The sequence below is a fragment of the Hylaeus volcanicus genome, chromosome 4 (genome assembly GCF_026283585.1).
Source record: "Hylaeus volcanicus isolate JK05 chromosome 4, UHH_iyHylVolc1.0_haploid, whole genome shotgun sequence".
Taxonomy (NCBI): Eukaryota; Metazoa; Arthropoda; class Insecta; order Hymenoptera; family Colletidae; genus Hylaeus; species Hylaeus volcanicus.
Window position 1 is genome coordinate 11760434 of NC_071979.1, and position 20258 is coordinate 11780691.

Genomic DNA, 20258 nt, shown 5'->3' on the forward strand with positions numbered 1-20258 from the left:
TTAGGATTAATGTAAATTTACGATCCGCGAACAGTAAAATAGTGTATGTAACTGCGCATAAGTGTGGAGCTTCAAGTATTACACGCACGCTCTCGAGGATGCGTGATTACACAATTCTCGTTATACATGGCACAACCGTGTTAAACGACTCGAGTAACCTTTTGTACAGGTTATTATCACGGCGTCTTTATTACACAAATTAGAAGAAAGTGTGCATATGTATGATAACAGAGCAATATGTTGTAATGTGAAAAACGATGTGAAGATTTACGGAAAAAGAAAGAGAGACTTGTAATCAGATTTTAGAAAAGAAAAAAGAAAGAGAATGAATGCATAATAAATTGTAACTCGCACCCCTGGTGGGAGTTAAGTTAAGTTAAAAATGTACGGGGAAAGGTTATATGTTCATATCAATGTAGCAACACTTAGTAGCGTAATAAGGCTTCTAATGTATCCTTAACACTTCAAATAAATACGGAATACGGAATGATAACAGAGCGTCCAACCGAGGTACTTTTTACACTTGAGGGGAACAAGTTTTGAGGGCCCACTGACCCCGCACATTTCTCTATTAGTTGCAGTTTATTTTCCTTTCCTCAATTACACTAGTTTACAAAATAAAAAAAAAAGTGTACCTTCAATGCCACAATTTTTTCTCTTATGTATTTTGGCCTACTAAACTCGAAAATCGCAAGAAAAAATTTTTCTATGGATAGGTTTTTTTTTAAAACCTAACATTTATTTAATTAATTTCGATTTTGGTTTGTCTTCTGTTATTCGTTGGGTTCGTTTCTCTGATGAGGAACCAAATGTAGTCTGCCAATATTCTTTCATCCCAATATCCTTGATAGCGCTGCTCAATAGTTTGGGGCTTCTGGCTCGGCAGAGTATGAATTATAAGAAAGTTGTTAAAGATTTGCTAATAAATTATGGAAAAATGGGTATGGAATATATATTGTTTTTCTATTTGATTTGACAAAATGGAAAAATTTGCATATTTAATTTCAATTTTAATTTCAACAGGCATAAATATGTCGCTCAAAATTCATTTTTTACATTCTCACTTGGATTTTTTCCCTGAGAATCTTGGCAATGTAAGTGACGAAACGGCGAAAGGTTTCACCAAGATATAAAAACTATTGAGCAGCGCTATCAAGGATATTGGGATGAAAGAATGTTGGCAGACTACATTTGGTTCCTCAACAGAGAAACGAACCCAACGAATAACAGAAGACAAACCAAAGGCCGAAATTATTTCTAATCGAAATTAATTAAATAAATGTTTCCTATATAAAGAGGAAAAAAATACAAAAACAGAATAAAATTGGAATTTTTGTACCTTTACTCAATCGCTCCTAACTCCGGTATTTATCCGTAGATTTTCTTCAACAAAAGCTTGTTTTTTTCGTAAAAGTGCGACTATACGTAGGCAATAAGAAACTGGACATAATTTGACAATTTCTATTTTTCCACGGCGATGAAAGAAATATTCAAGTTCTATTTTAGTTGAAAAAATCAAAGTTTCTCATATTTATTGGCTCGTAACACTTAAACTGTTGAACCGATTGGAAAATAATGTGAAAAATAATTGTTGGAAATTCGAGTATCTTTAAAATGGCGTCTTGCGCGACTCAATCGGATTTTTCTAACTCGAGATATGACCTAAAATGTGAACGTATGTCAGAAGAAAATGGAAAAAAAATTCAAAAATTCATATTAAAAAAACCTATCCATAGACAAATTTTTTCTTGCGATTTTCAAGTTTAGTAGGCCAAAATACATAAAAAAAAAATTGTGGCATTGAATGTACATTTTGGCTGTAAACTAGTGTTATCAACTATCGCTTTATTCACTTATCAGTGTTCACCAAGCACGGTGATTATATTATTCAAATGGTATTACAATTAAACTAAAAGGGGGTTTTAACGTTCAATTTAATTGCACGGAACAGACAGTCGATCACGCAGTAAATGTTTCTTATCCCATGAAAAAACTTGTTACAAATGTTTATCAAAAGCTGTAAACGTTCCGTAAAAATATCGAAAACAATATTCGTTCCTCGAAAAAATATATTCGAGAACAATTTCATGTCTCATCGAGGTGTACAACTTTTATTTAAAACATTTGTAATACGATCACTGTATTTTCAAACCATCTTTCTTCTTTTCTTTTGAAACTTTATTCTCATAAATTACAGAAGTTGACTCTATATGTTATTCAACGAAATATGCTTCATTTTGATCGAGGAAGTGGAGATTAATTTTTATAGAAAATTGTAGATTTTGACCAAAATCGACGGGGCAATGCCCCTTTTGAGAATTCTTGAAGAAATCTTTTTCTCATTTTTAAACAATTGGAATCGCGTTTTCTCGAGTAAAAGATATACGCGGTAGCGCCAGCGCCAGGCATATACGGAAAGGCTATTTTTTCATGTACTTGGCGTCGAGACGCTACCGCGTCTCTAGATTCATTAAGAGTCGAGGTTCATAAGCATATAAGCTTAATTACCTTCAATTTAAACGTTGAATCAAATGAATCGGATATAAATTCGATGAGCTATGCGTCCCACCGTTTTCACCGAATCTTTTCCTTGCGACTATTATATCTATGTATATATGTATACATTCAAATTAAATCTACACTGTCAAATTTTCTTCTTTGAACGTCCCTTTATATGTAACAACAAGTTTCAATAACAAAAATTAATTATATCTGGAAATTATATGCATTAGAAAAATACATTAGCTAGACCAGACTCCCCCCTTAATTCCCTTGTAAGTGAGAAAAGTAGAATTGGAAAGACGGTTCTATTGATAAATACTATTTTGTGATTTCGTAAACCTGAAGACTAAACAAAAATGCAGGCATGGATAAAGCATAATTTTACTATATCGATTGACAATGCGTAAATAATATCTACGCGAACTTGAAAACAATTATATCTTTATTACTACTTTCGCTGGCGAATTCGTTTATCTAAAAGAATGTATGTTTCTTATTATTCCTTTTCAATGGAACGATAAGAGTGATATAATAAGTAGATAGACCATGTAATCTCGTGCAATTTTTTCCTTTCTTCTGACGCAATAATGCAGCAAGTGCAAGCTGATTCAATTGCGTGACTCACTCTATACATATACTAGCATTTTAATACTTTACAATCGATTTCGATAGTCATGGTGCTGTCGTCGATATTTAATACTTTTGACTAATGTACTTATTACGTCGAATATTTAACGCTTTCGCTGCGGACGAAAGTAGGTAGCCGTTCGCTAGGAGCTGCAATTATGATATTTTTTTTAATGAAAAATTTCTTACAAATATTCTAATATGATTATTTTGGAAAACATATATTTGTGGTAACTCATTTTATATATTTGGTTGCCTGGATTCCAGACTCTGGAAAGTCCATGTCGATTTTTGGTAAGTGGTACAGGTCTGAATATGTCGGAATGGTTGAAACCAAATAACATGTATACATCCCTTAAAAGGTGGAGAGGTTATGGAACAAAATGGTACCTATGTAATTCAATAAATACATATCAAAATTAAAATTTCCCTTTGAATTTTCCTTAAAAATTGGCACGAACTTTCTGGACAACCCAATATAATATGATTGCAAAAATGAAAACTGAAAAATAATAAAAACAGCCATATAATTTCAGTTGGACGCACATGTGCGTCATCCGCAGCGAAAGTGTTAAATGAAAATATTTATACGTAATTGGATTATTAATTTTCTAGATTTTCAATCTGGTTTTTATTACGATCTATCCTATACGCTTTACTTAATATGATTTCCGTTTGCACATTTTGCAACGAGATGGCTCCCCGAAAGGGTTAAAAGTTAACGTTAGGTGGAATTTCTTGAGAAGTTTGGATTATTAATTTTCTGGTTTTTCAATCTATTACGTGCTATCTATCTATCTATCTATTATATTATATTCAACATAATACGATTACCGAACAAAAAAAAAAATAATAATAAAACTGAAAAGTAATAAAAACAACTACATACATATTTTCAGTTGGACCCACGTATGCGTCATCCGCAGCGAAAGTGTTAATGATGATATTGATAGAGATTATGTCAACTGAAACGATAAGTACAATTAACACTTTCTTTATTTTAACAGGGTGTCTCGCGTAACACTTTTCACGATTTTTCAAGTACTTGCGGTAGTTCGACAAAAAAATATTTCAACCAAATGTTGATCAGTTTTCATGGCAGTCATTCAATGGCACTTTGTATTTTTGTCTTGACAGTATTATAGTCCATGTCAAGGGGAATTCAACTACCTAGTGTATCATGCAATTTGAATTCCAGTGTAGAATGCAGTTTTGAGTCTTAATAATAAACACAAGTTATTATCACCCATTCGAGGAGATTGTCATTTTTTTTGTTGAAATTTTCATTTCTTTCTATTCGACGTCATCCCAAAGTCATTGAACACGAGGTCGATGAATTCGTCTTGACACGGACTATAATACTGTTAAGTCAAAAGTAGACGGTGCCGTTTAAAAAAATGAAGGCGACCTTGACAATATTAAAAAAAGAAAAATTTTGCCAGATTATCGCAAGTACTTGAAAAAATCGTGAAAAGCGTTACGCGAGACACCCTGCATATCAGTTTTTTGTAGTCGTATCAATCATTTTATAGGGTTGCGAGCAACTTGATCCACTGCACAACAAAATTAACGCAACAAAAATTTCTCTAAAAATTTCACTCAACTTAAAATAACCACAACTCTGCGAAAAATAATCGTATCAAATAAACTTTTTTTGTTTCAAAGTTTGAAGTTCCTACTTTCACCAAAATTTGTCAGATTTTTAATGAACTTAAACAAAATTTCAGATTTAGACATTTTCTTTGTGTCGCCTTATTTCTCAAGTGTTTTTTCACTTTTAATATTTTGTCTGTGTTTTCGACATGACAATATTTAAACGGCCATAACTCCACCAAATTACAGTGGAAACATAAAACTAAGTATACCATTCGAAAGAGCGTTGTTGCATACTTTTACTTCTAACATTTTTTTAAAGGATACAAACAATCGGATTATCACTCGCCAAATTAATGTTGAGTGATTGATTCAAATGGATCGAATTTACGGAGTGGGTGCGTTTCGTCTCGGAATTGTCAATAGACTCATCGATAGGGCTGCATCTGACAATTCCTGCCCTAGACGCGTCGTTTTCTTGATGTATGAATTTCGAAATCGTGACGATTGGTTGAGTCTCGATATTACGACTCTTTTTCGACCAACGCACGTCGAGAACGATAAATAATTGGTTGAGCTCCGTGTTCAACTCTATTCGACCAATCGTTAATAATTCGATACATCAATTGGCTGAATCCAAAGATTATTCGGCATTATTCGACTGATTGATTATGGAAAACGAAGATGGTTGACAAAGTCTCGATGATCGATCTCAGTCAATCAATCTTACGTTGAATGCTGTACAATCAGAATAAGCCGAATATCAAGGATTCTAACGACCAATTGATACGTGATTTTAATTCAGAACCGTGTCTGATGAGCTCGATCGTTTTCGGTCAAAGGTCTTTGAAAAACTGAATTACTGCAGCTCGATTCGATTATTTCGTTGGCCCCTCTTGAGAAAAGAGGAGGAAATCGAGCGAATTGCATTCAAGTATGCAGGAAACCCTATCAATGGGTTAAGACAAATGAATTCAACATGAGTGAAACGAGAAATATATTAATTCTGTCTTTGTCTGGTTAGCCGTGTCAACGTTCAATCGATATATTGATTTTTCGGAACAGCTGATTCGTCGCTATTTGGTTAACGACAGGCTCTCGAAAGATCAAGACGGTTGAACGATTCTGTGTGAAACCGAACAAGCGTTAAATTTCCCATCTGTCTGGTGCCAAACCAAAATTTATTACGTAGATTTAACAAGTGAACAATTAGATCAAACTTTACATTGTAAAACTTTTAAAAAATTTGATTTTTTCTGTATCCATTTTTCGGTTTCAAAGACATAGTTTTTTGACGGGCACTCGTCGGAAAAAACTTCCTCAAAGTCTCAGCTTTTGAATGGTATTTTCAAAAAAAATTGTACGGTGGTATTTTAGGGGAAAAAATGACGTTTAAATGCAGAAAAGCGTTCAAAATACCCGCCTCCTGAATCAAAACTTATTAGTTCTTCTGCGCCGAAAATATCGATTTTTTGCTGTGTGAAATCAATCGTGTTCCAATCTCCATATCATTTATCGATACACCGCAGTTGATTTTGATTAAATAGTCTCTAAAAACGAAAATTCTATGGACACATGTTCAAAAACAATTAATATTCACCTCGCACTCAGGCTCTACACACGGCTGGAAGAAGCTAGAGGTGTCAAAAAATCGATTTTTTTCCTAATTAGGAAGGCTCAGGAGTGTTACTAAAAAATACGTCAAACCCGATCTCAAGTTAATTTTAAAGCAACATCGCGATTTTTGTTGAAAAATATCGATTTTCACCTAAAAACCCACGCTTTTCTGCATTTAAACGTCATTTTCTCCCTAAAATACCACCGTACACTTTTTTTGACAATACCGTTCAAAAGCTGAAACATCGAAGTTTCAGGAAGTTTCGGAAGCTTCGGAAGCTTCGGGAAGTTTTTCCCGAAGAGTGCCCGCCAAACGACTATATCTTTCAAACTGAAAAACGAATACAGAAAAAGTCAAATTTTTTGAAAGTTTCACAATGTAAAGTTTGACCTAATTGTTCACTTGTTAAATCTACGTAATAAATTTTTGTTTAGCACCAGACAGATGGGAAATTTAACGCTCTTTCGAATGGTGTACTGAGTCTTCAGTTTCCACTGTAATTTGGTGGAGTTATGGCCGTTTAAATATTGTCAAGTCGAAAACATAGACAAAATATTAAAAGTGAAAATACTTGAGAATAAGGCGACGCAAAGAAAATGTCTAACAGTAATTTTTGGTTGGAAAGTTGTTGTATCATTGACACCCTGCGTATGTCCGAACTTATACGTAGACACCCTGTATAAGTAAAAATTTATTGCTTTTTGAAGGTCTATCGATTCCTTCTGATCCAAAATGGATCCAACGCTGTGACCTTTGACCTCGATTTTTTCGAAAACGAAGGCCTATCTAAAGAAACGCCGAAACACGAAAGAAATATTTTTCGATAAAGAAGGTCTGTATCAAAATCGGTGACCCACACTTTGTGGTCTGCCCTTGTTGGATTGAAAAAAATTTGTCCATACATTTGTTTCAATTAACGCATCTATTATGTTCATAAAGACACAGGTGACAAAAGTGAGAGAATTTTACACGATCCAAATAAAGTTTGGTCACTTTTTAACCGACTTTGAAAAGGAGTAGGTTACTCGATTCGACATGTATACATGTATACATATATATATTTTTCCAATTCACTTTTATCACAAATGGTAACTCCCCTTGGTAAATGGTCCTCGGTAAATGGCCCTCCCCTTGTCAGTTTATGATTTTGTGCATCGTGTTTATGTGTCTGTGCGTGTGTGTATATGCGTGTACGTCTGTATGCACGTGTGGTATTCCCTTTAATAGTGTGTGTTCCCGCCTCGTCTTTCATTCACTTCCTCAAGACGTTCTTGCATATTGATGCAGGATCTTAGTGCATCTTAAGGAATTTCGCGCCATATTTGGTGGAATGTCGACTCCAGTTGTTAAAAGGGGTTAGTCGCAGTCAGGAAAATGAAAACGGACACTTTCTTGTGTGGTTTTTTTTAAGGTATTAAATAATAATTTTTCTGAATGACATGTAAATATATATTACAAAGTATGTCTTAAAGAACTATAAGAGAATTTTTGTTTTAAAAAAAGGTTAATTCATTTTGTCATAACAGCCGATGGCGTGGGTGGCCACTTGTAAAATATATTACACTAACGAGTCCCTGATCGAAGAATTTCTTATTTTCTTATATACTTCTCTTTTTATTCTCTATTTAATCACTTAATTTTATAATGAAAATTGAACTTCAACTTCAAATGTACGTCACTTTGTTTTAAATTAATGTTTTCCAAAATCCTTCGATCAGGGACCCGTTAGTCTAATATATTCTCCAAATCTACCTTTATTTTTGTTTTCAGGTATACCAGTTTGGAGAAATCTTCCTCACCAAAAAATAAAATGGCCAGCCACACCATCGCCTGTTATGACGAAATGAATTAACCTTTACTTGAAACAAAAATTTGTTTATAGTTCTTTAAGATATATTTTGTCATATATTTAAATTTCATTAATAAAAATGATTATTTAATACCTTAAAAAAAACACGCAAGAAAGTGTCCATTTTCGTTTTCCTGACTGCGACTAACCCCTTAAAGGGTAGTTAGCGGTCTCTCTACATTTTTGAGCCTCCTTTCCATCATATCCCACACGTGTTCGATAGGATTTAAATCCGGAGTCATTCCTGGATGCGGCAGTACCTTGAATGTTACTGTCCTCGAGAAAGTCGCGGACACATCTTGCAGTATGTGGACGAGCATTACTGGTAATGCACGTATCACGAATGTAAACACTACAAACGCACCAAGGCTGCTCACGCTAATGCTGCCGTTAACAAGCGTAAACTGAGTAAAATGCATGAGTAACTTGTAACATTCATATCTTCGCCACAAAAAAATCTTAGAGACTTCGCTTTTTTTTTAATTTGTGCGGAAAAGTGTAAACTTTGAGGAGAATTTTATTTTATTTAATTTTTGTAAAGTTTGGGAGAATAAATCATTGCACGGAGCGCGTCAAAGTGCGCAAACTTAAAAAAAAAAAAAACAAAAAACAATCACCTTGTTGTAAAGGAGATGGCGGGAAGGGGGATGGAGGAAATCAAAATTTGACAAATTCTGCTCAAAGTGGAGACTTCAAGCTTTGAAACAAAAAAAAATCTACCTGATACAATCATTTTTCGCGGAGTCGTGGTTATTTAAAATTTAGTGAAATTTTAAGAAAAATTTTTGTTGCGTTCATTTTGTTGCGCAGTGTAATTTGTTCTTCCATACCTTAGCTGCTTATATCCATAATTTAAGAATTTATTTAGAATGAATTAATTTCACATGGCTATATCAATGAAAAGAAATATTATAAATAAACAAAACAATTTTATTATTAGTTTAACATATTTAGTATTACGTGTAAAAAGATTGATATTTCACAATTTGTTACGTCTAATAGAAATTCTTGATAATAATCATAAAGTGGCACGATAATGACCATTTAAGTGGTAACGATATTAATTATTATAATGCGTACAAGTTTACGATAAGTAGAGTCATTTTTTTTATTTATCTTTTTAACGCACGTTGTCACAGTTTTTATGTTCATTTAATTCTATTTCCTTTTAGATAAACCAATGTATAATAAGTCGAGCAATCAATTTTATAACCAGTAGTATCTTTGTTTATGTGTTTATTGTATAATTGTGTATTGTTTTGGACAAGTTTAGCGTATAACTTATCTTTCTATTAGAGACTACTACATGTTTTTAAATGCAGTAACATAATTATAAATTATTATCAATGTGGTTCATGGATAATAATGATTCTTTTCTAATGTTACAATGAATTTTCAGATGATATATACATCTACAATTACTCTAGCACTTTGAGGATACTTATGATTTTAGCGAAGAAAAGTATCGACACGAGCTGAATTTTCCTATGACATTCTCTGTAAATTTGTGAAAAATACGATTACTTTTATTTAATCTTTGTAAGATATATTTACCTCAAATCTAAATAAGTATGTCATACAGTTTACTAGAGTTTAAATGAACGTATATGAAAATGCTCTTGTACGAAACCTAAATACATTTTCAAAGTGTTAAATTATACTGTTTGAATAATGAATAATTTAATAGATGAATAATGAATAACTATGTGAACCTGGTACACGACTTTTCAAAATTTAATTTTTTTTTTTTTATAAAAAAAAATGATAACATTTCGTTTGTAGTTGATTGCACCACCAATAGTTTCGTTGGTGCCTTTATCAATTAATAAATAAAAAAAATTTTTTTAAATGGTCAGCACCTGACATTGAGATTTTTGCAATCTGTTTTTTCCCTGTTGTTTAGAATTGTTTGTACCCGTCTGTGCCGCTTTTCGTTTCGTTTGTACCTCAATAGTTTAAAATTTACAAGCAATTGTTTATACGTGAAAAAAATAATTCAACCGTATCAACAATTGCTTGTAAAATTTAAACTATTGAGGTACGAACGAAACGAAAAGCGGCACAGACGGGTACCAGAGATTCTAAAGAATGGGGAAAAAACAGATTTTAAAGATATTGAAAATTGACAAACTTCTCTCTTACGCGTATAAATAATTGATTGTAAAATTTAAACTATTGAGGTGCAAACGAAACGAAATGCGATAGAAACGGGTACAAACGATTCTAAAGAATAGGGAAAAAACAGATTTCAAAAATCTGAATGTCGGGTGCTGACCATTTTTTTAATTATTAATTGACGAAGGTACAAAAGAAACTATTGGTGATACAATCAATTACAAACGAAATACTATCATTTTCTATAAATATTCTATCGATTTTGTTTAGCTAAAATAATTTCTTCTCAATTCTGCCAGGTTATACTGTTCACGAGGATACAGCGAAACCAGAATGCACATGTATGAATGATGATCGAGTTCGTGGATTTATACATCGATGGGATTAAAAGTTAAAATTTACATAAAAGCTGGACAACATTCCATTCTGAACAGATTCGGGGTTCCCTACATATCCTTAAAACCACTACTTTTCGGAAAAATGAGTAAAAAGACGACCGCGGTCGATTCTATAAATGAAACTCGTTCGGCAGTTGCATTATGCGTGAACGTTGAAATTATTAGCATCTAAAACTACAATAACAAAGATTACGGTGATGCAATCTACAGTGTGCCGTAAAAGTCTTCGTATGCGAGAAGAAAATTTGGTCAATTGAGTTTTATTTGTATTACACTGCGCAACAAAATTATTCATTGAAATTTTTATCGAAAAAATTAATGCCAAACGGATGCAAGTACGAACTCTTTTGTGGACCATTGTATACGTACTTCTTTTTATTAAAACAAACATTTTCGGAACCAGAAAATAAACCCAGAATTGTTCAATATTTTTAGTAGTAAACTGGACTGGAATTAAATAAACAAGAAATATCTTTTTACTGATCGAGTAGTGAAGATATGAATTGTTTTAGCTACTAAAACAATTGCTAATATAATTCACTCTTATTCTGTATATGTTTAGTTATTCGAAGAGTAATACAACTGATAAACAAATCAACATTTTGGCTGTTCTGCTTTTTTAAGAGAACTATCCTAAATGTACATCACTTAGTTTAGTTACTGTATTAATAAACTTTTTTTTTTCATTTCAATTAAGTGACCTTTGAGAATGTATAATACAATTATCATAATGAAATGTTTTGCTCATGTTTAGTTTTTGTATGGTATACAGTGGGTGTAGAAAGTATTCGTACACCGATCAATTTCCAAAAAAGCTATGTGAAATTGTAATTTATTAACTTTTTTTTTTAAACAATGATATTCTACATATTTTTGGAAATCTCTAAAATAGATACAGTAAAAATAGATACAGAAAAGATTAAATATTTTGTATAAGTGAGAAATCAACAAGAAAAAACAATAAATCGATAGAAATACAGAAGCAAGAAGTATTCGTACAAGTGTTAAAATTTTAAAACTTCATTTCAGAAAAAAGAAAACGAAATTTAGATTAATTTATAAATAATTAATACATCGTGGGATTTCCTTTTGATTTTGTAATTGTTGCAGCAACTCTTCTAAGCGTTAAATTAACTAAATTATTAGTTATTCGAAGTGGGATCTTGTTTCCTTTATTAGCGCATTTTTTAAGTCTTTTTTACTGGAAATGTAATGTTTTCTAATTCCCACGAAGCAATAAACTGATGTTACAAATTCTACAGTAAATTCTTCGTCATAAGAACTATGCGAATACTTATTGCTTTTATATTTCTACCAATTTTTCGTATTTTCTTGTTAATTTCGCAAATTATATAAACTAGTAATTGTTGTTTGAACTATATTCTAGAGATTTTCGAGAATATGTAGAATATCATTGATTATAAAAAAAGGAGTTAAGAAACTACAATTTCACACAAAAGTTTTTTGGGAAATTGATCGATTTACGAATACATTCTATACCCACTATATATTGAATTAGAACGAACAATTTTACAGTTCGATAAAATAAAAATTTCAATTAATGGAAAAATTGAATGAAAATTTAAGGAAAAATCAAAGATTGAAAACAGTATATTATCTTAATATTTGAAGTCTTTGAAAAGATACATTTTTCTATCAAAGCCGTCGAAACCTCGTCAAATCAAAACGAGCCCTTCTGCAAATTAAAATAGTTCACAAACAAAATTAATTTTTGAAAAATCGAGTCACGTCAGCTTTCTATGTTAGAACATTCTAAATTAAGCTAAAAGTTAGAACACTCTTGTTGGTTATTTAAACTATATTCTAGAGATTTCCAAGGATATGTAGAATATCATTGATTATAAAAAAAGGAGTTAAAAAACTACAATTTCACACAAAAGTTTTTTGAGAAATTGATGAATGTACGAATTACATTCTACACCAAATGCATGCCACACATCAGAAATAATAATAAAATAGTTAATCGAGAAAGGTAATACCATTGCTTGACTCTACCTCAAGAAAGTCTCGTACAATGTTTAATCATTCGTAATACGGTCATCGTATTCGATATATGCACACGTGATATAAACATAGAATGTTTATTGAATTGCTAACCGTACTGGCTCATTATCACGTTTTCGTCACATGAAGTATTCGAAATGCAAATTACACTTCTGAATGCGTTTTACAATTCGTTTGTTCCCATTTCATAGTTAATTCGCTTGTCCATTCGTTCATTTAAAAACCATATGCCTTCCGGGAAAGTATCGAATACTATTATTAACATCACCTAACTTATTGATTCAATCGTAATAAAAATTGTAATCATTTAATGGTCGATAATTAACCTTCATGATTCGAACTTTTTCCATTGGATAAACAAAATATTCTTCACGTGCCTCCAGTTATTTGGAGTTCAATAAAAAAATTAAAAATTAAATTATTTAAATTAAATTATACGTACAAATTTAAAAAAATTGCATTCATTCCATTGATTGACATTTTCAGTGTAGAAGTTCATTTAAATCTAAATTAACATTTCAAATTATAAATTAAAGTTTTGGGGTTAAGATTTTTTTTTTTTTTTTGTGTAAATAAAACCGGTATATTATAACAATAAAGGTATAACTTTCATTGCTCACAATTATCGTATTTCTCATGTGATTAAATTTGTTAATTTAATTATCATATAAGTGCATTTCTGATTGAACTGAATAAAAAAATCAAAACTTCAACTAAATAATTTGGTATTCTTAAATTTTCCTAATTGGAATTGCTCTCCACGCAATATTGTGTATATGCGATTTTCCTTCAGCAAAAATTGTTTTTATAGTTCAGAAATTTGGTCACGAGAAAATCACCAACGATTTTCTGTAATTCATATTTACCCAAGATGAAATAGTTACATAAATACATAAAAGCAACATTTGCCTTTGATTTGCATGAAATGCTGTTATCCATCCAAGTAACTACTTTTTTCTTATTAACCCTGAGGGTTGTGTAAGATGAAATCCATTAACATAACGAGTGAAGTATGATTGATGATTGCATTCGCTTTAATTACTTGAATCAATGGTTAATCGTAACCGATACGGCATTTTAAATTTCAATATCTCTCTCAGATGGTCCCGTTTTTTTTTATGCAAAAAACCGAAAAATTTTGTGCTGCTTCTTACTCCGAGACGGATGGACCAATCGGATTGAAACTTCTTGTATCTGGTAGAGCATCACTGTCACTTGGTTCCATAAAAAAACATTTGGACTTGTTTAATTTTTTTACCACTTTATATCACTTTTTATTGCAAAAAAGAGTACTATTTTAGAAACCCCTTACACTTTGCTGCCGGACAGTTTTTCCCGATGATTTGAAATCACCAATACCATTGAAGTTTAGATAATAAATCAATAATCGTATCGAATGATTATTCGATCATTGTAAGTATTTATTAGTGACTTTGTTACACTATAAATACGGTCGTTAATCATTAGCCAGATAACATTTCGTCCCCCATACTGGTGCACGTGTCACGGTGGTAACGCTTGCGAAAGCATATGGCAGTCCACTGCTATGAAAAACCGATGCGTGCGCAGATCAGCCCACTGTTTGATTACCGATGGACGAATAAAGGGCACGACACAGCAAGATCGCAATTTTGTTTATGTTGATGTTTAAGAGAAAGCAAAACGTAAAACATGAAAACTTATTAAAATTGTTATTTCAATGAGAATCGAATTAAAGCGAATTACAATGGAATAAATTAACTAGAACTATGCAACTTTCGATTGCATAATTACTGTATTTGAATTATAAAACATAGTTCTATATAGTCTTGTTTTATTTTCAGTGTATTTCAGACCATTTTAATAGTATAGTTACAATAATTATTTCTAATCCCTTACTTTAACAGACATTAACATTATTCGGTAAGAATAATTATTGCAATTGGTGACGGTATACCGAAAACGTTAAATAAAGAATATAAAAACGTTACATTAAGAATAAATTTCTTAATACCAGCAACAACTAGCTGAGAAAAACAAATAGCAATGCAAGCAATTATTGAACCTAATTACGAAGTAAGTAGGCTTTAAATTCATGTGTACAAAAACTGAAAACTAAAAACATAGAAACTTTTTGTTACTGCAATTAGGTAGCATTTTTCGTACCAAATATAGTGTGTAAATTTCTTGGTTCTTAAACTAATTTTAATTTACCTATTTTTGATGAGAATAAAGATTCCTCTTTCAAATTAATAATTTATATTTTGAATATCTATTCATGCAAAATTATATATAAATTTCCAAGAAACTTATTTTCCCCTGAAAACCAAACGGTGAATAATTTTGACAATTTTTCGAAATTTTGTCTTGATTCTACCTAATGATTTATATCAAATATAAATTATATCTATACTTTAATATAGTATATATGTATACAAATGATAAGAATGTTCCTAAAAATGTCATGTTGTACTGTATCTCTGTATTTGCCTAATTAAGTGGAATACAAATGAAATAAAAAACAATAATATAAATTAGTTTGTATCATATTATCACCGAGAAACCTAATCTTTTGAACTACATGAACTTGAAATTCAACTACGATAAATTACTGATTAGAAACAAGATAAAATTCCGAAAATTTGCCGAAATTATTCACCGGTTCGTTATGAGGGAAAAATAAATTTCTTTTTCCTGTGATGTTCAGATAGTAAACATTGTCACGTGACACCATCCGACGGGTATAACGATACAATGGACTTTGTACGGATCGTACGACTTCAACGTATGTAATACCTCGCCACTTCAACAAATAATTATGATATAAATGGGTACATGATGTCAATATTTTCATCGCTTATTTGCATCGAAAGTATACACATTTGGAAAGATATATCTTGTGCTTGAAATATTTGAAAGAAAAATAATTTTTAAACGTAAATTGTGCACACTATACGTAACAATGTTTTCGTGAAACAGAGTAGGTAAAGTTTAATTTGAACTTGATTGAATAAAAATTCAAAATTATCGTTGATAAATCTAAGTAATTCACGTTAACAAAAGCGGATCTACCATCGACACCTTTATTTGATCTTCCAATTTTATATAAATTTGATCTAAAACTTAACATCTCTAACGTTATTGTTAATGATAAAGCTGCCTTTTAGATAAACGGAATTTTTGGACTAAATAATTTAATATATCCAGACTTTTATTTAGTCTCCTTTTATAATTCTCAAAATTGTTTTGTCCCTTTTTTTAAGTTTAGATGTCTAAATATTTTGACATTAAGTATAGGCAATAATAGAAGTGTAAATATATTTCCATAATAATATTTATTTCATAAATTACTTCGTGAAAAGAATTTCCTCACTAAGTTTTATCTTCAAGATAGAAACTATTCACACGTTCGTTAAAAACAATCTTCAAAGAAACATATTTAAATATTCAAATTACACTCTAAAGTTGTAATGTCCTTCGAGGTCGTTAAAATAAAATATATTCTGCTATCTTATATGTAGTTGTCTTGCTTATGTTTCCAACTTCTCTATAAATATTCATACAAAAATAAAAGATATCGAATAATATTTATATACATATATGTTGCATTCATCATCAAGGTAATATCGATGTAATTGTCAACAGCCAGTTACATTTGTTTCACATAAGAAATTTCGAATTCGAATTCCAACACGCAGCGTGTTCGACACATAGTATGATGTATGCATGTATTATACCAGGCAACTATCATACCTTACAACTTTCTCTATGATTACTTCTGTTATCGTATTCGTGTGAGAGAAAAACGAGAAAACGAGACGGAATAACTCGATGTGAAAAACGATCGTTTAATTTATATAAAAAGAAAGCACACCGAATATTATTAGTATCCAATGAGAAAAATTCTATTCGAATATAAAGCGACGAGTAAAACCAATGTACGACAATTTACTCGATTCACTCGACTGAACAGTTGAATTCTTATTCGATCATTGTCGAATATCTGACCAGGTGGATTAAGTTTTATTCGGTATTCGTCACTTTTAGATAGATTTATATAAAACATTTGGCAGTTTTTTTCATGTTAATTCTATTCTTCCATTGTTATAACAAGCTAAATTCCGTAATTGTGAATTTAAGTAAGAAACGTATAGAATCTCTCATGTGCGAAAGGTGAACTATGAAATCTGATTAGCTGAATCCTGAACCTATCTATGTTTGTATAATTGATTTAGTTTTACAATTTGTATTATACAAATCGGCTTTTTATCTATAATATCTTAATATCTATTTATTCCATGGAATCATAGTTAAATTTTAACATATCGCCGGCCATTTGTAATTCATTAGTGCTATAGCACACGGCTTAGCTGTTTTAATGAACAAGGTGTTCCAAAGTCTACGACGAAGAAAACAAAGTATAATAACAAAAAAACCGCGAGGTTCTTCAATTTGTGACGTCAGAAGTAACTATTAAAAACGAGATAATCATTCGTTGATCGATACAGTCTACGTCAGAAGTTCCCAAACTTTTTAGTCCCTGGTTTAACTTTTTCAAGTACAAAATGAAAAATGGAGGATAGAATAAACATTTAAAAAAAATGAAATAGCAAATATAATTAAAAATATATGACAGCGATCAATTAGTATATGTACAGATTATTTTCGGCGGAAACTTGAATACCAATCAATATGAAACTAATTTAAAATATGTTAGAAAGACTACAGTTTGTGGCACAAGCTAACTAACTATAAGTGTTACTATTTCATAAGACTTAATTTCTTTATTATTCAACTTTACCAATAATTATTTTTCTCTCTCTTCCCTGTGAAGACACGGGTCACACTTTGGGAATCACTGGCATACGTTGTTTACGCGACACTTACAGAAAATTAAGAAATATCGTTAAAAGAGAAGCTTGAAAATCTTTATCTTCCGTTTAAAAACTAAAATCCAAAATAATGATTACGATTACTAAAATCGATCCACGTGTCCATACAGAAAAATTTACTATTATTAATCGAGTTTAATCGAGTGACGAGTTAATACGTTTGGCAGTTTTAACGAGCAAACAATAAACGTAATCAACTCTTCAGGTTTTAGGACTTTGCCAAATTTTGCAAAAGTTAATAATAACCGATTTTTTAATAACATAAAAATAAGTCCAATAACGTAATTTTTATAACGAAAGAAAGTATGATTGCATATGTAAGGAAGTGCTGTAATAACCGAATTAAAATTGTATACAAAAGTTTTACTAGTTTCGCCAGATAATTTCCACCACGTGTTTCACGAGCACTTAGCTAACGTGTGTTTATAGGAATAAAGTGGAGGTACCGATACGGAATACTGATAAACATTTTTACACATTCGATAAAAATACGCGATAAAATCGTAACGTTTCAGGTATATGAAAAAATCATAATTTTTTAAATAAAGTATTATCACTTTACGAAATGTATAAATTGCACGTTACATTTGTTTAATGGTTGTTAGATGCTTGTTACGCCGCGGACACTTTTTTGGAATTAATTTAAACATGTAGGTCTTTATTTCGTTTATATATTATTCTCGATTACTTACGTTACATCAGATAAAACCATTAGACGAAATTTTTTACTTCGAAATATGAAATCGAACTACCCAGTACACTTTTTCACATTTTTGGCATAAATTTATCGTAAAATAGTATATTAAAAGACAATGTAATTGTAACGATATTTTTTACGTTTTCTCTAGCACTCATACAGAATTTCACGTTTATTTATTATCCCCGGCTAATTAACATAAACTTTAAATCAGAAATGATACGCGAATTACAAAATAAACACGTTGTGTTATTAATGTAATTTCGAAAAGTTTAACATTCTGAAGTATAAAATGAAAAATGAAGGACAGAATAAACATGAAATAGCAAATATAATTAAAAATATATAACAGCAATCAATCACAAGTAATTGCCAGCTACAGCAGAGTAATTATTAGAAGACAATAAAATACATAGAAAATACATAGAATTATCAAAGAAAATACACACGTAAACTAGCAAGCAATTAATTGCAAAGAAGGGTGTAAGATGAAAAGGAAACCACAACATAAAATAGAACATAGAAACTACTATGCCAATACAACCGAAAGTTGTAACAGTGTGTCGATAGAATTGCTCGAAAACAAGGAACCGAATGTTTTCGAGATACGGTCAAACTTAAGAAAAGTGCAGAAAATCCTTAGCTAAATGTCTAATACACGGTGTTCGGCAGGTTTAAACTTTCACGGCTGTTTTGGATTCGCGAAACGGTAAAGCCGAGATTAGAAATTTCCTCGGGACACTGGACGAGAAAGAGGCGGCCTAACTTGTAAGCAAATACAAAGAGTTTTCTAATAGGGGATAGAAATATTCGAGAAAATATGAAAATCGGTAATACATACCACAAGGTGGGCCAAGAATGTGATGGGTTGAGAACGTGTCGATGGAGGAAGAAGACACAAGGTAGATCACAGAGGATCGTTATTTTACTTCGTTTGTGCACACGGAAAGATGAAGATGAATTAATAACCGGACAGTCGCGGCTGCCTATTTTAAGTGGGCATATTCGTTGAACACGGTGGGGAAGGCTGACTCTCAGTGGTAATAATTTTCACGCACGCCGCCGGCCCAACAAGATAAAAATGGTAGTGTGGCGAATCACACTGCCAACGGATTGACACGCGAGCGCCGCGTTGCATTCAACACGGAATTCCCCGCATATCACTAGAATCACTAGACGTTAGAGGAAAGTTTCTGACCTGCATAACCTCAAAGATAGGCGTCTCGCGCGGTTTTACTGTGATCCTTCGACATACAGGGTGTCCGAAAAATGTTGTAACACCTTGAAAGAGGTGGTTCGGGGGGTGATTTGAAACAACTTTTTCCTTAGTGAAAATGTTGTCCGAGACTTCGTTGAGGAGATATTAACGGAAAACACTGACCAATCAGAGCGCGTGGATACCGTTGGAGCGGCCGCGATAGCGAAGGCTACGAGCTAAGCGGCCACGCTCGTACGCGAACAAGTGACTCGACGTGCATCGAAGGACATTAACGCAGCCGCTTAGCTCGTAGCCTTCGCTACCACGACCGCTCCAACGATATACGCGCGCTCTGATTGGTTGGGGTTGTCTCTTAATATCTCCATAACGAAGCCTCGGACAACATTTTCGCTAAGGAAAAAGTTGTTTCAAATCACCTCCCGAACCACCCCTTTCAATGTGTTACAACATTTTTCGGACATCCTGTATACATGGACTGCTCAAGCCTAAACTCTTTATACACTGAGCAGAGCGTAACCAACATCTCCATACCAAAAGTGAGACTTGACGCTAATGCGCATGTGTCAAATTCGAGAACTATAGCAAAAATTCCATCTCGATGACAGGCTGACTGCAGCTTTGACCAATGGTCGAAGAGTAGTTCCTCTGAGTATACATATAGACATATACTCAATATACACTTCTATATACATTTCTATATTTCTATATACATTTCTATATACTCAAAGGTAGTTCGGCAAACCG

General features: G+C 32.1%; 1 protein-coding gene across 2 annotated transcripts in view; it reads right to left on the minus strand.

Annotated features, from left to right (window-relative positions):
- LOC128875586 (elongation of very long chain fatty acids protein 6-like) overlaps positions 1-19398 on the minus strand; it is a 52541-nt gene extending 33143 nt beyond the window's left edge. The window contains exons 1-2 of one of the 2 annotated variants that reach the window (XM_054121290.1): positions 19137-19398; positions 4019-4094 (exon numbers count right to left, since the gene is read on the minus strand). The gene's annotated coding sequence lies outside the window, so the exon portion shown is untranslated. The remainder of the gene's footprint in view (positions 1-4018; positions 4095-19136) is intronic. The other variant, XM_054121287.1, reaches the window with a different exon arrangement.
- Positions 19399-20258: the final 860 nt, after the last annotated feature.